We start from the raw sequence: 14,585 nt of genomic DNA on the forward strand, positions 1-14,585 counted from the left end.
TGTTCATGCACGTTCAGTATTGCGTCAACCTCAGTGCATACAAAACCTAACCAGCAGCAGCAGCAGCAATGAATTCCATTGAGGGAAGCAGCATGAACTATTACGTTCCGCTTCAGGACGCCGAAACTCCACCGAAGAAATGTATCAGGTACGTTTAAGAATCTTCTCCTTTGTCTTTTGATTTTTAAGTATTTGTTTTATTCATGATTTTTTTCTCACAGCGTTTTACCCGCACGTCGAGCAGTTCGTATACTGAACAGCCGATACGCACTGACGGCTACGGGATATAAGTACCTGGACATCGGCATCAACGTCGGTCCACCGAGCTACGTCGAGATTGCGATAGGAGATCATCGAGGAAACGAGCTGATCCTATCTCTTGAAACGTGGAAGGGACTCTATGAACAACAATGGAACATCCAGAACCATCTCTGCAAGGATGTTCGCGACCGTCCTCTCACCGTTGGACCGTTAACGGTGCGATTCAGTGAGAGTCCAGTGTGTGATACCAAACTCGTGTGTCTGGATTCGTCCAACGTACGATTGATGATGACCGAATCGATGTTCTTCGCCATGATTAACCTGGACCGCTGCATCGAGCTGACGTACGCTCAGTTGGATCGTTTCGTCGAAAAGGTCGACGCAAAGATTGCACAATTTTCAAATATCGCGTCCGCCGAGACTAAAGATGTAACAAACGTAATATCAGCAAGCGATTGCTTCAGCGCTAATAACATTATAGATTGTGAGCTGTTGGCTTTGGTTTTTAGTAAACCATTGTAAAAAAACAGATACAATAAAGAAATACTGTTCCAGACATAAAGCGTACTATTCTTTTCCTCACGCTCATTTCCCTCACGCACTCGAGTATCCTCTACGAGGTGCTTCACCCTTAACTTGTCGCATCGAAACGTAAATATTTTTTTCTCTAGATCGTTCTCGAAAAGGCTGCATCTTCTAGTTCCGTAGATACTGTCTAGTTGTATTGGGGATGAAATACGTGTATCTGTGCGTGCTGTGTAACCGAAAAGCGTCACGTTACGCCAGCTCTAGACTTTTAGCAGTTTTATTACCTCAACACTTAACGTTAACCATTGCACATCTAGCCTAAATCGAAAGCGTCACGTTACGCCAGCTCTGGAGCTCTTGAATTTTAGAGTTTTACTACCTCAACACTTATCTTAATGTTAACCATTGCATATTGCAATTCCTACTCTTCTTCTTTTCTACGGGCTACACGCGAAAGATTTTTTCCCGTTCAGTCAGTCAGTTTTCAGTCTTCGATCGTGCATCTCAATAGTTCACTGAAAAGTTCTCGTGCAAAGTGACAGAATGGAGTATAAAGGATTCATCAATATTAGCGAAATGAAGTGGACGCGCTGGGAGCGACAGGGGAGGAGGGTGGAGAACAAGTGTATCGACGAATTGTGGACGCGCCCGGACATTGAGGACGATGATATTTTCCATTTGAGGAATTTATACGGAGAAGATGAGTGGGCTCCCGAAAATTGGGACGAATGGGAAGATATCGGTGAGTAATTAATTTTATTTTTCCTTTTTTTTACATAGTATTATATAACGGCGTTCGAATAGTAAAATAATAATCGGGATTAATAATATTGTTACAGAACCTACAGTTGCGAGCAAGAGGAAGGCGAGTGAGGAGGAAGAGATGTCGGAGAGCCTCAACAAAAGGATGCGGATCGAAGAGGGCAGTGATATTAGTGAGTTTTTAAAAATTTTTTTACTTTTTATTTTTTAATTTTTATTACGAATAAGTATACTAATCGTCTTTTGCCATTACAGAAATTATCTTTGATAAAAAGCGCGCGCGGGAGGACAACGATGATGTTGGTACGTATTTGTTTATTTACTTTTTCGTTTATATACTTAAGTTTTTTATTTTAAACTAATAAATTTTTGTAAATTGTTTCAGTATTCCTCTGCAAACGAGTAAGGTTCGCGGAGGAAGAGGAGCGGGACGACGAGGACGAAGACGAGGAAGAGGAGGACGAAGACGAGGAAAGCGAGGAGGAAGAGGAGACAGAAGAAGAGACGGAAGACGAGGAAGAGGAGGAAGAGGATGACATACGTGAGTATTTTTTGTTTTTTTTTCTTTTTTTCAACTTCGCTCCATTACGATCGATTATTATTAATGACTTTTTTATTATTTTTCAGAAATTGTATTCGTAGCGGCAGGAAAGGAGGAATAGGGGAACGAATTTAATATTAGTTTATATAACTTTTATTTTATTATTATTATAAATACTATTATTACTACTATTATTATATCTCTTTATTATTACTACTATTATTATTTCTATTTCTATTTCTTATTATTACAAGTACTATTATTACAAGTACTATTATTACTATTTCTTATTACTATATTATATCATTATTTTATATTATGTATTCTTATCTTTTACGTATATTAAATATTCTTATTATATAAACTTTCTCTTCTTTTATTTTCTTCCTCCTTCCACTCCTTCACTCCACCCACCATTGTCACTAAACATAAAAACAAATATATATTTATTAGTTATATAGTTATTTATTAGTTAGTGTAGTATATTGGAAGTAGATCTTTTTTCTTTTATTTTTAAAATTTTAAAACTTACGTGACGTTATAGCAGGAGGGATCACCGCTCCAAACGAACTCCTTCTCCTTCCTCCCTCTCTTCCGCCTCCTCCTCTTCCCCATCCTCCGGCTCCATGCAGCTTGCGCTGACCTCCTCCATCTCGACCGCAGAGGACCCTCGTGAGCGCGGTCTACGTGCAAGCGGTTGGCCCCTTCTGTAACATAAATATTTTAAATTCAGGATTACATGATCGGCTTTTCCGTAATATACATTTTCTTTATTTACTATTACATACCTGTTTCTCGCTGCTCTTCCATCCGCAATGTGGTTGTATTCGTGGCTGACGAGTGCTTGCGTTGTCCCGCGAAACACTTCTTCTCACCAGTGTTCGATAGTTCGTTATATTTCGAAGCACGTGATACTTGTCCGCAACGCACCGATTGTTTAATAGTTTTTTTATATTTCGGAGCACTTGCACATCTTTTCTCCGCACTTTCTACATTTACGTACTATACATAGAAGGTCATGGTGTATTAACTGAAAATCCAAATGCATCCAGGGAATATTGTATTTTTTAAAGTCCCACAAATCATCGGAAAAATCAACGTCCGTATATCGGCGACTGTAACGACAGAAACGGCTATTGCATATACTGTAAGGTTCGTCCTTCACTAACAGTTCAAACCACCTCCTGACACCTGCAGGACCCACAATGCTTTCTTCCGCCATACTCGCGTATTGTCACTTTCACTGTTCAATGTTTCTTAATTGTTCACTTCGTACATATCGGGCACATGTTGCACGGGAATATCACATATAATGTGGAGCGGCAATTTGTACACCAGCGACCGCATATTCCATCCCAGGTGTCTACTTCGTGTCTTCGTATAATGTACACTACAGGTCCAAGGTCTACATTCGCTGTGCTGATTGCACATAACATGCACAAATCTGTAGGCTCACTCGTTGAATAATAACAGTATATGGTGCAGACACTGGTGAGTGGAGAAAGGACCATTCGTTGGGAATCGGATGTTATTCTATGAGTTTCTTCTTCGACCACTTCTGCACTGCTAAGATACGCACTCTCGTCTGATAATATACTTTCTTCGTCACTATCCATTAAAAGGCGATCGCGGGCGACACGGTTCTCTATATCGTCCATATCGATGTCATTGTCAAAGTTAAAATCATCGTCAGATTCGGAATCGATTTCCATGTTTTGCACACATAAATTCGTTTTGCGCGCACAGAACTTTTCTCACTGAAGATTTTCAGGAAACTCTTTTCTGGAGCACTCGCAACCAACTGTGATGCTAAACCTTTTTTCCGTTTGATTATATGATATCGGTACCATATTTCCGTCTCTTTCCACTCTGCAGCCGAATATCAGCCCTTGAGAAATAAACTTCTCTAAACAGTCCCATTCCTAGATCTGTATATCGCCTCTTCTCAATTGATCATTGACAGCAGCCGGGTATCGGCGCTTGAAAATAAATTTTTATCTATAAAACAATCCCACGGTTCCTAGATATATGTTTACATAAACATCTCATTGATAGCAGCCGGGTATCGGCGCTAGAAAATATAATAAGATATAAACATACCGCATACCATGGTTCGTTCCTAGATATGTTTACATAAACACCCTCGACCGCAGAGGACACTTGAAAGGATCCATACCCCCCCCCCCATAACGCTATACCTCGCACTCCGGCGACCTCCCCGCCCCTGCGTGACGCTATACCCTCGCGCCCCGGAGATACCACCGCCCCTCACCCCCCCTCGGAGTCCCTGGGTTAGAACCCGCATATTCTTTCTACTTATATATATATATATTTGTATTTGTATTGTATTTTATTGTTCCCCTTGGGGTTACAACGCTTCCTTACATCTCAATCTCTTAACCTAACTTACATACTAACTTACATCCACTTACTTCTAACTTATCCACTAACTTAACATTGTCGAGCGCGACTGTGGTAGACCCCAACCTATGCTCCCACCACACCCGCGCTCCCACACACACACGCCTCGCTTCTTCGGACTTCCGCTTCCTCTTGCTTTCTATTTGCTTCTATTTGCACTAAAAGACTCTCACCATTTTTTCCTCTTTCCAAATCCTCCCATAACTCTCTCTCTCCCCCCTCTCTCTCCCTCTCTCTTACTCACTCACTCCCTCACTCACTCACTCCCCCTCCCCTTCTACCCTCATGAAACTCTCTCTCCCCTTCCAGCTCTCTTAACCAAACTTCCCCTTCACCTCCCTCCCCCAGCACCCATCTCACTACCTCCTGCCAACTCTCCTCTCTTTCCTTTGACCATCTACACCTTTCCCAAATATGCTCCCATGTCTCCAGTTCCATTCCGCACAATCTGCACTTCCTTTCTTCATCTATCTCCCAATATCTTCCTCCTCTCATTTCGTTCCCCAATTTAAATCTAGCTACCCTTCTCCACCTGCTCTCTCCCCACCCCTTCTTCAAATATCCTGGAATTCCTTCACACTTCACTCTTTTGTACCATGCATTGTATCTTGATTCTCCTATTTTTTCCCCTCTCTCTTTTCTTTGAATTTCCTTTTCTCTCTTTAATACCTCTCCAAACCAATTTTCCTCCTCTTCTCTCTTCCTTTCCATATCCTCTATTTTCCATCCTTTTATCTCATAAAAATTTGCCCTTTCCCTCTCCCAATCCGATCCTACCCGTCCCTGCTTTCTTCTTTCCCTCATCTCCTCCCAGCACCTCCTAGCTATCTCACTACCTCTCCCCTCGCTTATTCTCTTCTCGAAACTCCAAGCTCTTTTTCCCGCTCCAATCCTTAATTTCTCTCTTTTCAGCTCCTCCCTCACCATATACCCCGGAGTTGTTTTCTACCCCTAGTACCTATCTCAAATACCTTTCTTGTACCTGTTCTATGCCCTCCCTCTCTCTCCAGCCCCATATCTCCGCTCCATACCCTATCACTGTCCACACTAGTTTATCAAAAAGCCAAATTCTTCTTCCCCAGTCCCTTCCGAATCTTCTCTTCCCTATCCCCCAAACCTGCGCCATTATTGCTGCTGCTCTTTTGACCCTCTCCTTTACCTGCGCATCTTGTTTTCCGTTCCTTTGAAGAACATATCCTAAATATTTGAATTCCCTCACTTCTTCTATCCTCTTTTCTTTCCATCTCCACTCTTTCTTACTTATCCTCCCTCTTCCCTTCCTAAACCTCATTATCTTCGTTTTCCCTACATTCACTTCCAATCTCTTACTGTCTAAATACCTCTCCAGTCTTTCAATCATGCTCCTCATCTCCTCTTCCTCCTCCGCCAGTAATGCTACGTCGTCCGCATATGCTAAAGTATACACCTTTTCCCCTTGAATCCTAACTCCTCCCCACTTCACCCTTCCCATCTCTTCCTCCAAGTCTGCCGTCACTATGTTAAAAAGTAAGGGGCTAAGTGGACAACCCTGCCTGACCCCTCTCGCCGTCCAAAATACCTCCCCTGTCTGCTCCCCTGCTCTTACTCTGTTCTTCGTTTCCTTTAACAACTCCTCTATCCTGCTAACCAGTCCCTCTCTAATCCCCCTTTTTCTCATCATTTCTACTACCACATTCCTATCAACCGAATCAAACGCTGCCCTCAGGTCTACAAACAATGCCACCATCTTTCCTCTCTTCTTCTCTAACTGCCTATTTATCAGGTAATTTATTACATAAATGTTATCTAATGTCCCCATTCCCTTCCTGAATCCGGCTTGATTTTGTGAAATACTTCCCTTCTCCTCCATCTCCTCTTTTAGCCTCTCCGCTAGAACCGCCGCGTAAATTTTATAAATCGTGGGCATTAAAGTGACCCCTCTATACTCCTCCACTTTTTCTCCTTCTCCCTTCTTCCTTATCGGGAATATCACCCCTTCCTTCCACCCTTCTGGCCATCCCTCCCCCCTCCATACCTTGTTACAATAATTCCAAACCCATGTTTCTACCTCTTCCCCCCCATTCTTCCACACCTCCCCTGGTATTTCATCGATTCCCATTGCCTTTCCCTCCTTTATGTTATTTAATATTTTCCTTATTTCTTCCTTACTAATATCCTTCTCTCTCCCTTCCTCCCTCCCTCCTCCCTGACCTCTTATCACTTTACTTTCTATTCCTCCTAATAACCTCATAAAGTACTCCTCCATTCCTATATCCTCGCTCGTTCCCTTCCTTCCCTTCCTTTCTTTATTTATGATCTCCCATACCTCTCCCTCTCTTTTTGCTTCTACTACTCTTTTTTCCCATCTATCGCTCTCCTCTTTTTTCTTCCTTTCGCATAATTCCCTATATACCCGTCTCCTCCTTCTATATTCCTTTCCCTCTCCTCCTCTCCCTCTCCATCTCCTTAATTCTCTCCTCACTTCCTTCTTTGCTCTCCTGCACTCCTCATCCCACCATCCTATTTTCTCTTTTTTCCTATCCCTGCCTCTCTCTCCGTAACCTTCAAAGCTTCCTTCACTCTATTTTCAAGCTCTCCCCATTCTCTCTCCAATTCCCTATCACCTAACTCCACTCTTCCTAGCCTCTCCCTAAACCTTTTACCTCCTTCCTCATCCCATGCCCCTCTCCATGCCTTTGCCTTTCCCTTTCCCTTGCCCTTGCCTCTTTTTCTTCCTTCTTCCTCTCCTTTTATCCTTACCTCAATAGGTTGATGGTCTGATTCGATTCTGTCTCCCACCTCCATTCTTTCAATTCTATTTCTCACTTCCAAATCCCCCATCACATAATCTATGACTGTACATCCCCTACCTCCTGTAAAGGTAAATTCCCCGTCTTCATCTCCCTTTATGTTTCCATTAAATAAACTCCACCCCCTGTCCTCTAAAAAGTTTATCATTACCCTTCCTTCTTTGTTCACTTTTTTATCCTTTGATCGCCTTCCTCCTCCCTCCTGTTCCTCCTCTTCCTCACTCTTTCCCTCTATCCCTCCTCCTTCCCTTCCCGTTCTTGCGTTAAAATCCCCCCCTATTAAAGTCCTTACTCTTTCCTCTCTGTCTTCCATCCAATGCTCTAAATTCCGTAGCGCCCCTTCAATATTCTCCCTTGCGTACACCCCTACAATCCTCCAACTTTCTCTTCCTTGCCTTACTCTCCCCACCATAATTCCTTCCTTATCCTTTTCTATTCTCGATCCCTCCTCTATTAATTCTTTTCTAATGCCCATTAACATTCCTCCCATTACCCTCCCTTTCCTGTATTTTCTCCTTGCCATTTGTATTACCCACTTATGCCCCGCTGGTAACTTCTCTTTAATTTTCCCCCACCCCTTTTTCTCCACCCATGTTTCCGAGAACACCATCACATCCCAGTCCTTTATTCCATCCCAAAAATCCTTATCCTTATTTCCCAGCCCCGCCACATTCCAAAAAGCGATTCTCCATTTTATCTCCCCCTCCTCTTCTCTTCCTTCCTTTCCTATCTCTTTTCCTCCTCCTTTCCTTTCTCCCCTTCCCCCAAACTCTCTATTCTTACATTTCCATTTCCGTCTCTCAGAATTTCCTCTACTTCATCCCATCTCCATCATTGATCGTCTATCCTGATCTTTCCGTACCCTATCCAAACCTTCCTCCCCTTCCTCTCTTCTTCCCTTGCTATCTCCTGTAACCTCCGTCTCATTTCCCTTTCTCCCTAGGTCCAATCCTCCATGATTTTCTCATTCCTACCCTTCAGCTTTTTCTTTCCCCATAAAATCTCTTTCTTCTGCTGCTCATTTTCTAATCTTACTACCACCATTTCCGTTCCTTTTTCCTCCTCCCCTCCTATTTTCTTTATCTCCTTAATCCCCACCTTCGCTCCTGTTATTTTCAATACGTCTTCCACTGCCTCTCTTCTTCCTCCTTCCTTCTTCTCTAATCCCTTTATTATAACATTTCTCCTCCTTTCCTCTCTCTCTCTTATCTCTAACTTCCTCTCAATCCCTCTTATTTTCTTTTCTATCTCCTCCTCCTTTCCCTTCTCATTTCCCCTGTCTCCTACTACTTTTTCCCTCAAATCCCCTTCCAATTTTCCTACCTTCTCTTTTAACCCTTTAATCTCTCCTTTTAACTCCTCTCTTTCCTGTAACCATCTTATCTCCATCCTTTTAAATTCCTTTCTTATTTCCTCCATTTCCTCTTTCATCCATCTCCCCTGTTCTCTGATTCCCTCTTTTATTTCCCCCTTCATCTTTATAAGCTCTTCTCTCCAACCCTTCATCCCTTCTTCTCCTTTCCTAGTATCTTCTATATCCTTCCTCTCCTCCCCTTTTACATCCGTACCTTCTGGCGACCTTTGAGTTTTCTTACTCTTACCAAATATCTCCTCACCCCCCCCCCTTTACCCTCTCCTAGTTCCTTCCTTTTCCTTTTTAATAGCTCTTCCACGTTTCCATAACTCCCGCGTCTCTCTCTCAGTAGTTTGTCCTTTCTTATGCTCGCCATCCTTTCCCCTTCTTACGCCCTCTATCTTCACTACCTCTATCTTTCTTATCGACTCTCTCACATCTCCTTCCTCTCTATATTTCTTATAACCTTGTCTATACTCTCTCTCCACCTTCTAACCTCTACTCTAGTTCCGTTCTATCCTCTCCTTTCCCTCTTTGCTCTCACCCTTCCCTGCCTCACCCACACTCTCTCCCCCTCACTCGCTCCTCCACTTTCTTCTCACACACTCTGTCCACCTCACCGTTCTCTCTTTTACCCCGTGTCTTCGTTCCTTCGATCACTCTACTCACTACGTGTCTATTCTCTATCGCACCGGAAGCGGAGGTCCTATATATATATATATATTGGGTCGTCCGGAAAGTTCGTGCCGATTTTGAAGGAAAATTCAAAGGCAACATTTTTTTATGTCAATAAATATTTATTGACTTATGTATGCACCGTTTTGTTTCACAGCTTTTGTCCATCTTTCACGCAACTGGAAGATTCCATTCTCCCAGAACTTCTTAGGTTTCTCGGCGAAAAACTCCTCAAGGTGGTTTTTTATGTCGATCAAAGAGTTGAAGTTCTTGCCGCTAAGAGAATTTTGCACAGACCTAAATAAGTGAAAGTTTGAAGGTGCAATGTCTGGTGAATACGGTGGGTGAGGTAGCACATCCCAGCCAAACTCCAAAATTTTTGTCGGGTAGTCAAAGAAACATGAGGTCTGGCATTGTCCTGATGGAACACGACGCCCTTCCTATTAGCTAATTCTGGACGTTTCTCCTGAATCGCTGTCTTTAATTCGTCCAGTTGCGAGCAGTACTTATCTGCATTTATCGTTTGGTTGTGTGGTAGGAGCTCATAATATAGGATTCCTTTCCAATCCCACCAGACACAGAGCATGACTTTTTTTGGATGAAGGCCGGCTTTCAGAGTGGTTAATGCTGGTACATTTCGCTTACCCCAGGATCTTTTTCGTTCTACATTGTTGTAAATGATCCATTTTTCGTCACCCGTCACTAATTGCTTCAAAAATGGTACATTTTCGTTGCGCTTGTACAGCGAGTCGCAGATGGAAATGCGATCCATTAAATTTTTTTCGGCCAAATTATGCGGAACCCATACATCATAGCGACTTACGTAACCAAGCTTCACTACATGATCCTGGACAGTGGTTTTCGATATTTTCAGTATCTCTGCTAATTCACGTGTCGTGTAGCGCGGGTTATTCTCGATCAGTGTCTTGATTTGGTCATCATCAGTAGTAGAGGGTCTGCCCGAGCGTTCTTGGTCTTTAAGGTTAAAATCACCAGCTCTAAACTTAGCGAACCACTTACGTACTGTTCCTTCAGCTAAAGCGCCTTCTCCGTAAACAGAACATATCGAATTTGTTGCTTGTGAGGTATTTTTGCCTTTCCGGTAATAGAAAAGTACCAAGTGTCTAAAATGTTCTTTGCTTTCTTCCATCTTCAAAAGAGTACAAAACTGACACGAATCAATTTATCTCAAACAACTTTTTTCCTAAAGATGCGTTGAAATGTCACCTTTAAGCATATGTATATAAATCGCATGTTTTCAATAACATTGATATATTTAGACATGTTCCAACGCCATCTATTAAAAATCGGCACGAACTTTCCGGACGACCCAATATATATATATATATATATTTAAAGAGGGTAATAAAAACTTCAAACGTTATCAGTTATTTAAAAAATATAATATTGCTCTAATTTAAAAATATACTATACGTGTGTAAACATATAATATTAATGAAAGCGCATAGTCTATGAAATACAAAGTATTTATTCGTATTATTACAAATACATTGTGCATCGTAATATTATCTGTGTTACTTACAGACTGGAGAGATTCCTATTACTACTTATCCTTTAGCCGCCACCGTCATCTGTCCATCGCGCTCCTTACTCACAAGTAGCGACGGCATTTATGCCGTTGATTGTACGTATACATTATACGTTTGCATAGAACTTGAAACAGATATTATTGTTAGTATACTTTTCGCCAGATCATAATTATATTTTATTAATTATTTTAATATTGTATTAATTATTTTAATTAATTATAATTACATTCACACGAAGCACTGCAATTTTAGCGATTTTAAATTTATTATTTTGTTTCTTAGAAACTTGAATTCAATATGCGCCATTATTAGAGAGCACGGTGACAGTATTAATCGATACAAGATAATGACAAAAATCGCAACACGTGGGAAATATCAAGTTGCAAATCAAACCTTTTACAAGAATATTACGGGCCTTTACAGCATTGTTAGATTTGAATCTCTCATCATGTACGTTATTGAATTTAATTGAAACGCGAGGTAAATAAGACGATCATATTTATGTAATATTAAAGTTTCTAATTTTTCATTTTGTTGTAACGTCAAGTAGAAAGTTGAATCGTCCAATTTCAATATACTCTTGCGATTTAACAGCTTTATAAATATATTTCGTCGTCTTCAGGTGCAATAATTTTTTCAATGTATATCTAAACTTTACCTAACTCTCTTGGAATTTCTCGGTTATGATGTTACATCAGTTACGTAAATGCTTTAACAATGTCATTTAATTAGAAAAAAGAAATTGTATATATGAAATTAAAAAAAAATTTATTATTGATTTTTAAAACGTGTTTATGAAAGTATTGTAAGATGTACAGCACACTTATTGACTAATTGTATATAAATAGAATGATAAGATAGCAAATATAAACATTTCTCTTTGCAATTTTGTGAGATCGTTTACTTTAAATTACTTTATATATAGTTATGGGATTATAATTACACATATATAAATATATTTCGTTATTTATCATGTAAATGACACAATTCACTCTTAAACGTGCAGTAATTTATTAGAGTATATAAAGAAACGTCCACATTAAGTAAACAATATTTTTATATCGGTTAATTATTTATTGCATTTATGATACATGTAATAAATTAATTATAATAAATGTGATTGATTGTGTAGTTCGCGCTGCGCCCCCGTCCGCCACGGCCGCCGCGCCCGCCGCGCCCGCCGCGCCGGCCACGCCAGCTGCGTCCGCCACGCTCGCCACGCCAGGAGTGGCGACCGGCACGTTTCCAGCACTCCGCAACAAAGAATTTATATTAATATATCTGAGCACATATTATGAAACTGTTCGGAAACTATTCCGATCAGAATGATTCCGTTTTTTCCACATTTGTCCCTTTCTTCCCTGTTCTTCCCTTTCTTTTTTCTAGGGAAAAATGTGGGGAAAACGGAATCATTCCGATCGGAATCGTTTCCGAACAGTTTTATAATATGTGCCCTGTACACATACACACACATACGACACACACACAGACATCTGTCAGGAATCTTTGCAAACGGGATAATTCCTTTTTCCCGTAAATAATTGTAAACAATACTTACTCGGAAGAGTCTTTGCCGCTGTCGCCGGTACCAAGGCCTCTGTCGCCGGTGCCGGGGCCGCCGGGGCCGCTGTTATCGGTACTTCCAGTGGTGATGGCGGTGGTGGTACCGTCATCGCAGCCGGTACCCCCCCGGTGGTAGCGGTGGGGCCGGTGGTAGCGGTGGGGCCGGTGGTAGCGGTGGTGATGGCGGTACCGGCTGCGATGCCGGTATAAGAGAATCAGTAAAATCATCAATCTCCATGGCTGAAACAGAAAAGAAATATATATATATATATTCTTACATTATATTACAAAATATATATATATCTATATATTTAGTTCTAAATATAGAATATAATAATGTGTACTTACGTCTGCTCTCTATGGCTGCCAGATTCAATATGGTCGTTTCTAGCTGTGGCGTTGCCGCAACGGATCATACGGCAATTGTTTCTTTGCGGCGAATTTTCATATTTCTTTGTTGCATGTGCATCAATGATCATTGCTTTTTTTATTACATCCTAATGAACCAATAATAACGAGTAACAAGTAATATGTGTACATTTAGATTAGATGGGCTACTTGAAAAGCCAAACGGTACATTTATTAACTATACATTCTAGTAATTCTCAAAATGTAAATAAAAGAATATATTTTCAACGGTTAGTATATAATCGATTAGATTGGGTTGACCTGAAATTAAGAATTAATATTAAGTTTTACATTTGCATTTTGCTAAACACTTTCACAGAACGTCCCGTCCGCCGCGCCAGGGGTGGCGATCACTGTAATCGGTAATACAGTGATAGCGCAAATCTTTGTTCGATATTCGTTCATGCTATTATCATATATGGTCTATGACTTATGTCAAATGTTTTTGATACATTATCGGCCTCCATTACTGGCGTCTACGCGTGTCACAGATTTGCATTGTAGTGTTTTACGCAGCATTAGACTTATTGGCTTTTAGTCATAAAAGGAAGAAGAAGAAGGAGGAAGATATCAAAATACGGAAGAATCGAAAAAAGGTTACTTTAGGTATGTCGAAAAGAGAAATTTTATTAATGCAATGCAATCGACAATATGTAAGATTAAGAGGACACAGATAGTGTTACTAAAAAGGAATACTTTATTGCACGCGGTGACTCGTAACAGACAGACGATTGCCGATCTTAAAATTTTCATTGAGCGCCCGAATTTATTTGACACCGAAAAGAGAAATTTTCTTATCATATTACCATCATGACTTTGAATTATATAATAAAAGTGTTTTCATTTTTCTTGTACGTGCATGAGTCGCTCGAGTAATCATAATCTGTGAATATGTTTTAATGGTGCTGACGTTCAGCACGTTAATTATTGTTTCTTGTTATAATAAAAGTGTTTTCGGAGTATGAGTCCGACAGCCGACCGATACAGACGTGTTTCTACCGCGCTGTGTTTATATACTGTCAACTCAAGTTAGTTGTGTTATTCTGTACGCGAGTGCCTTATCTCACAACTAGAGCTGTAATATTTAAATTCTAACGAAACCAGGTGCACCCTGGTGCACCGAAAACAAAATTCGACACACGATGGCTTCTGACTACAGGAGCCACGATTCCAACTCCAACGTTTCTACATCACTCACCGATAACAACCAGAAAAACTACGCCAGCGTAACACTGAAGAACCTATCCCCCACCAAGGAACAAGCTATAATCATCGATTCACTCGAAGGAACACCGATTAAGGAGTATATAAGTGCAATTGGATCACTTATCAACCCCGCGGATATCTGCTTTGTCTCCAGAATTTCAAAAAACAGAATATGTATGTATCTATCAAGTCAAGATATTGTAACAAAATTCACCGAGAAAAATTCCAAAATCAAAATCAACAATACCTCCCTTGCAATCAGACCCCTCCTCACCAACAACAAAAGAATTATTTTATCCAACGTCTGCCCAATAATACCTCACGATATCCTCGAACAACAGCTCAATAACATGAATATTAGAATGAACTCCACAATTACATTCCTACGTGCCGGCATTACAGAACCGGGATACGCACACATAATGAGCTTTCGTAGATAGGTTTATATCCATCCAGACGATGTAAACAAACTCCCCAAATCTCTCAAGATAGAATACGACAACCAACTTTCTGGATTTACATCAACT

At 40.8% G+C, this 14,585-nt stretch overlaps 1 pseudogene; it reads right to left on the reverse strand.

The window, feature by feature from the left end:
- Window positions 1-9,453: 9,453 nt before the first annotated feature.
- Window positions 9,454-13,257, reverse strand: LOC113562585 (annotated as a pseudogene).
- Window positions 13,258-14,585: the final 1,328 nt, after the last annotated feature.

The sequence above is a fragment of the Ooceraea biroi genome, chromosome 9, assembly GCF_003672135.1.
Source record: "Ooceraea biroi isolate clonal line C1 chromosome 9, Obir_v5.4, whole genome shotgun sequence".
In the NCBI taxonomy this organism is placed as follows: domain Eukaryota; kingdom Metazoa; phylum Arthropoda; class Insecta; order Hymenoptera; family Formicidae; genus Ooceraea; species Ooceraea biroi.